Source organism: Nicotiana tabacum, chromosome 4 (genome assembly GCF_000715075.1).
Source record: "Nicotiana tabacum cultivar K326 chromosome 4, ASM71507v2, whole genome shotgun sequence".
NCBI classification, from domain to species: domain Eukaryota; kingdom Viridiplantae; phylum Streptophyta; class Magnoliopsida; order Solanales; family Solanaceae; genus Nicotiana; species Nicotiana tabacum.
The window spans coordinates 132,232,045-132,238,441 of record NC_134083.1 but is presented as its reverse complement, the minus strand read 5'-3'; positions in this window follow the sequence as shown (position 1 = coordinate 132,238,441).

Sequence of the window (6,397 nt, the reverse complement as noted above, 5' to 3'; positions counted from 1 at the left end):
GATTCCTGAAGTGCTGAATAAAATGGCCTGGGAGGATGGCCCCTACCATAAGTACCCCTGCCTCCAGATGAGGCGCCTTTGAAATTACCGGAATGATGGGGCCTCTTATCTGACACTGTGCCTCTCTCTTGAGCACGAACTAAATTGATCCTCCTAGCAATATTCACGGATGTCTGGAAGGAAATATCACTCAATGCCTCATTGGCCATCTGAAGTCTGATAGTATAAGTTAGTCCATTAATGAATCTGCTCACTCCCTCCTTTTTAGTAGGAAGCAAGACGATGGCATGACGTGCTAAGTCCACAAATCGGGTCTCATACAGGGTAACAATCATACTACCATGCTGGAGACGCTCAAACTGCCTGTGGTATTCCTCTCTCAGTGTAATAGGAATAAACTTCTCAAGAAATAGCTATGAGAACTTATCCCAGGTAAGTGCAGGTGAATTCGCTGGTCTAGCGAGTACATAATCTCTCTACCACCTCTTGGCAGGACCAGTCATCTGAAACACAGCAAAATTGACCTCGTTGCTTTCAACTATTCCCATGTTCTGTAGTACCTCATGGTAGCGGTCAAGATAATCATGTGGATCCTCAGAAGGTGTACCACTGAAGTGAACTGGAAAGAGCTTAGTAAACTTGTCCAATCTCAATAAAGCCTCAGAAGACATAGCGGGTCTGTCACCGGCCAGTGCCGCAACAACTGGCTAAACTATCCCACCTGGCGGGACTGCTAGAGCCTGATTCTGGGGAGCCATCTACTCCGGAGTGAGAGTAGTGGGAGTTTGTGCTCCTCCCCCAGCTTGTGAGACAGCTGGTGTCACTGGAAATGTACCTTTCTGGGCCACACCCTCCATTAGGCTCACCAAATGGACTAGGGCGTCTTAAAGTACTGGAGTAGCTATGAATCCTTCCGGGGCCTAAACTGGTCCAACAGGTACAGTCTGGGCTGGAACCTCCGCTTCGAAATCCACCTGAGGCTCCACAACAGGTGTTGTTGCTCAAGGTCGAGGTTGGGCTCTGCCTCTGCCTGTGCCTCAGCCTCTGGCGCAACCTTGGCCTCGGCCTCTACCCCTAGTCGCAGCTGCCACTGGGGGCTCTGGTCCCTGTCTGTCGGTAGATGTATTACATATTCTCGCCATCTGCGAGAAAATAAGAATAGAATGGTTCAATCATAGATAATAGAATAAAATCGCAGGAAGAAATAAGAAAGAAGTGATATTGTTCCTAAACTTCATAACCTCTGAGAGATAAGTACAGACATCTCCGTACCAATCCTTCAGACTCTACTAAGCTTGCTCGTGACTCGTGAGATCTAAGTAACCTAGTGCTATGATACCAATTTGTCACGACCCAAAATTCCCACATTCGGGACCGTGATGGCGCCTAACATTTCACTTGCTAGGCAAGAAAATATTAGAATAATTTAAACCATTTTTACCAATTTATTTTTAATTAAATAGTAAAAAACCAACGACGGGAATAATATCTGAATTTAAATGTGCAAAACAAAAATAATTCGATGTCTAAATACCATCCCAGAACTGGAGTCACAAGTGCACGAGCTTCTAGAATAATACAAACAAGGGTCTGAATAAATTAAAGTTGTCTGAAGAAAGCACACAGCTAAGATAAAGTAGAAGGAGACTTCAGAGCTGCGAATTGTGCAGCTATACCTCAAGTCTCCTCTGATAGCTAGATCCGAGCAAATCTACAGTACGCCGATGGGACCAACTCCAGTATTTGCACAAGAAGTACAGAGTGTAGTATGAGTAAAACCGACCACATGTACTCTGTAAGTGCCGAGCATAACCTCGACGAAGTAGTGACGAGGCTAAGGCAGGTTGCTTACATTAACTTGTACGCAATAATAATAATAATAATAATAATAATAATAATAATAATAATAATAATAATAATAATAATAATAATAATAATAATAATAATAATAATAATAATAATAATAATAATAATAATAATAATAATAATAATAATAATAATAATAATAATAATAATAATAATAATAATAATAATAATAATAATAATAATAATAATAATAATAATAATAATAATAATAATAATAATAATAATAATAATAATAATAATAATAATAATAATAATAAAATTTTATTGCGGTGTGCAACCCGCTCCAACAATATAAACTTAAAATAAATTCGTTGTGGCGTGCAACACGCTCCAACAATATAATTTAACAACTTTTAAATGTAAAAATACTCCAATAAATATCACATTTAATAGGAAATTATTAGGCAACAAAGCATACAATAATTATAATTTATTTAGGAAATAAGTAATGACAAGTAGCAATTAATTATGCAAATCAGGAAGAAAATAAATAATTTAATATTTAATATGCTAAATGCCAAGTAGCAATTAAGACACATAAGTCAAATAAGCATGTAGCAATTATAGCATGAATTCAAAACATAATATGGGACAAGGATTATGAGAGAAATAATTAATTCATGATCTTAAATAATTTATAATTTTTCAAATAAATAGGCAAACATTCAATTTGACAACGTATAGGCACTCGTCACCTTGCTTATACATCGTTACACATGAAATTCACGTAACAAATAATTCAAGAGTTCTATTCCCTCAAGTTCAGGTTAACCATGACATTTACCTCGCTTCGCAACCAAATTCAAGATTCCAATAAACCTTTGCATCGCGAATTGGTGTCCAAAAGCTTCAAATCTAGTTACAAAAAATCCAATATACTCAACACGAATCGTAGGAATTAATTCCATATAAAATTACTAATTTTCCGAATTAAAATCTGAAAATTATCTCAAAAAACAAAATTAATAGTGGGGCCCACATTTTAAATCTCGAAAAAACTCACAAAATTCGAACACCCATTTCGAGACGAGTCCAACTATACAAAATTTATCAAATTCCGATGTCAAATGGACTTTCAAACCCTAAATTTTCGTTTTTGAAAAATTTTACAAAAATTTCAATTCCTTCCATCTAAATTCGAAATAAATAATGCATATAGACATGGACTTATGAAATATCATCAATATATGATAAGGAACACTTACCCAGTCCGAAGTCATGAAAAACTCCTTCAAATCGCCCAAAAATCGAGGTTTTAAAACTCAACCAAAAATGGCGAAATGACTGATTTTCGATCCCTTATGTTTCTGTCAATTTTCGCTTCTGCAACGAAATGGCCGCATCTGCGGCGTTGCTTTTGCGACTGAAAATGCCGCTTCTGCGAAGAAGCACTGTCCATCTGAAGTTTCGATCTGCGGAGGCATTTTCGCTTCTGCGAAATCGCTTGCGATGCCAAATGCGCATTTACGTTGCCTTCCGCTTCTGCAAACGCAATGTCTGCTTCTGCGGACTCGCAGAAGCATCTAGTTTTTCGCTTCTCCGGCTTCTTGCCCAGCTCCTCTGCTTCCGCTTCTGCGATGGACTTCACGCTTCTGCGACCAAGGCTTCGCAGAAGCGAACACACCAGAAGCAGCAAATTCCAGAATTTGCTTAAGTCCAAAATTTGATCCGATTTTGATCCGAATCACACTCGGAGTACTCGAGATCCCGTCCGAATATACCAATATCCGAATATACCAACAAGTTCTGTAACATAATACGAATTTACTCGGGGTCTCAAATCACGTCAAACAATATTGAAATTATAATTCACATCTCGATTTGGACTTTTGAGTTTCAAACTTTTCAATTTACAAAACTTGTGCCGAAACGTATTAAACGAATCTGGAATGACTTCAAATTTAGCGCACAAGTCATAAATGACATAACGAAACTATTACAACTTTCGAAATCAAAATCCGAGCCCGATATCAATAAAAGTCAATTTGTGGTCAAACTTTAAAAGTCTTTAGCCTTTAGAATTCTAGTTTCTGTTAAATGGCGATAATTCGAGTTAGGGACCTCCGAATTCGATTCAGGGCATACGCCCAAGTCCCAAATCACGATACAGACCTACCAGAACCGTCAAAATACCGATCCGGGTCTGTTTGCCCAAAATATTGACCAAAGTCAACTTAAGTGAGTTTTAAAGTACTATTTCACATTTTAATAAATATTTCGCATAAAAACTTTCCGAAAAAATTTACGGATTGCGCACGCAAGTCGAGGAATGCTAAAAGGTGCTATTTGAGGTCTTCGAATATAGAAATGAATATTAAATTTAAAGATGACATTTCGGGTCATCACAGTAATATATCATATGAAGTTACTCAAGGCCTCAAACCACAGAATAGAATACAAAACGACCGATTGGATCATTATAATGGTACAAGGGCTTGCTTTCTTCCCAACCTTTTAACCTAGTATAGAAATGTTTTTCAATATAAACCTAATTACTCTCCTCCCTCTATTTGATCGGGGATAATATTCCTTTTTATTTTCCATTCACACCTTAAAAACCCATAAGTTGCGTCAAAATTATTTAATTTTGGCAAGATGATTGATTTTCTTGCTGTCCTTGAGCTGTAAGCCGAAGCCACGATTGTGTATCCCCTTAAAGAAACAAAAGGATCTCTGCTGCATAATCATTTTATTCTGACATATGCCATAGCAAAACCTGAATTCATGGAACATATGCTTTATGGTACGAAAGGAGCTTCAACTTTTAGCTCGAGGAAGTGCTTTCAATTTCAGGCACATGTTTCAATATTGGAAGTTTCAGTTACCTAAGAAAATTGCCATTTTACATTTTTAGATGTTTCAGCTTATAGAGAATTTAGATGTTATTAAAAATGCTACACATATTTTTAAAGATTTTAATTTTATGACCTAATATAATAGAATAAACGTTTCTGAAGTTATTGTGCAATTAGACAAACTTAACGTGGTGGAACGTAATAAGTACAAATAAATGTTACATTATATGAGGAGTTTAACAGTTTCTATAGAAACTTCTTTCATGATTCGGATAAAGAATTCAAGGTTGGATGATGGGAGAAGAAAGAATTGAACATGATATGGTATAAATGGAAATTCAACTAATAGCAAATTTCCAAGTCCCCATGTTAGGCTCTTCTTTTTTCCATAAAAGGGCATATCTTGTTATGCTAGACGACTTGAGACTTTAAAGGAGAATAAAAGGGGGTTGGGTAGGATGGGAAAGTGGATTTAGGACTTACCTTTGCTTGAAAGAATGAAAAACCATTATTTAGACAACTCCAAAAGGCAAAATACTATTAAAATAAGTAGAATAATATTTACTATTCAATTCCAAGCAAGTTGGAATCACTCCATGAGATTCCCAATATTATGCTAAATTATCTAAGTGAACTTGTTCATATTATCGGTTTTAAGCTCAAATTTATAAGAAGGATTGCAATAGGTTGAAAGACAGCGAAAAAATAGTTAATTGAAAATGAACGAACCAAAGGCGAAATGGTGCAAAAGGCGAAATATAGTAAAAGCTTCCTAACTTCTGTTTTTATGTGATATATGGGGAGTCCTTAGATATGGGGATGGGGCAACATGGGCCTAATAATTTTACTTCTAAACCAACCCCCTCCCCCCACCCCCAAAAAACAACTTCAAACCTTTGTCCAAATCCACATGTGGGGTCCATGAACATAGTTCCTCTTTTTGTTCTTTCCAAAAATAGAAAATGTTGATTATGTTTGAAAGGAACTTTTTCTAAGGTCTGTTTCAGCTGTATTAAATGAGAATTTTTCTTTCTGTTTGCCTTAACTAGTATACCCACTATTCTTTTCCTCCATTTTACATTCAATTTAGATGCACTATTTTATTTTGAGGAAAATTTCACTTAATTCCTTTTAACCTCTTGAGTTTGAAAAATAACTCTCTTATCACCTTTTGAATGTGACAGTAAACTCTCTTTATTTCAATGGTTAAAAATGAGCTAAATATTGCATGTAGTTTAAAAAAAAACATGCAAAAATTATCTTCAATTGTAATGGACTATTATACGTTTTTCCCAAAGCCATAAAGTTGTATAGAAATAAGTACATTTCACCTAATTATCCTAATATTTTGAGGCAAAGAATAATACATCATTCTGCTTTTTCATGAAATAAAAAATCCCTTTAAAATAATATTTTCATGTGGTTTTCAAAATTTCGGAATATGATTTAACATTCAAATTTAGTGTTACTTTTATTTCCAAATAATTACTCCGCTAATGAAATATTTTCAAAAATAAGTAGGCATCTGAATATATCAGAATGGCATGAAAGTCGAAAAATTTCTCTACACAAAGTTGATTAGTTAAAGTAAACTCAGTTATAGCAATAATACTTAAAGTACAATAGGGGGTGAGTTGTCGATTTTTCTTTTTTTGTTCCCTAAATAGTTGACTAGTTTACTAATTAGTCGACTGAAGGTAAGAACAGAATATAAGTAAAGCAGAAATAAAATGTAG